The following is a 414-nucleotide window of genomic DNA, read 5'->3' on the forward strand; positions in this document are numbered from 1 at the left end:
AGAAAAGTGAGAAATGACAAGCATGGCATGAGAGATAAAGATGTCCTTCAATGGGCTTATCAGCAGACTGGATATGACAAAAGAAATCATCAGTAAAACTGAAGAAACTCTTCCAATATTTCTAATGCCAAAACCCATACCCTTTCCCTTACAAATGACTATGCTTTTCCACTGGAATTCCTCAAGGCCTGCTGCTCTTCTCTATGTTTTACATCAGTTCAGTTCAGTTGCTCAGTCGTGTCTCACTCTTTGCGACCCCATGGACTGCAGCATGCCAGGCTTCCTTGTCCATCACCAACTACTGGAGTTTACTCAAACTCATGTCCATTGAGTCAGTGATGCCATTCAACCATTTCATCCTCTGTCGTCCCCTTCTCCTCCTGCCTTCAATCTTTCCCAGCATCAGGGTCTTTT

The sequence above is a fragment of the Bison bison genome, unplaced genomic scaffold (genome assembly GCF_000754665.1).
Source record: "Bison bison bison isolate TAMUID 2011002044 unplaced genomic scaffold, Bison_UMD1.0 scf7180017851605, whole genome shotgun sequence".
Lineage (NCBI taxonomy): Eukaryota > Metazoa > Chordata > Mammalia > Artiodactyla > Bovidae > Bison > Bison bison.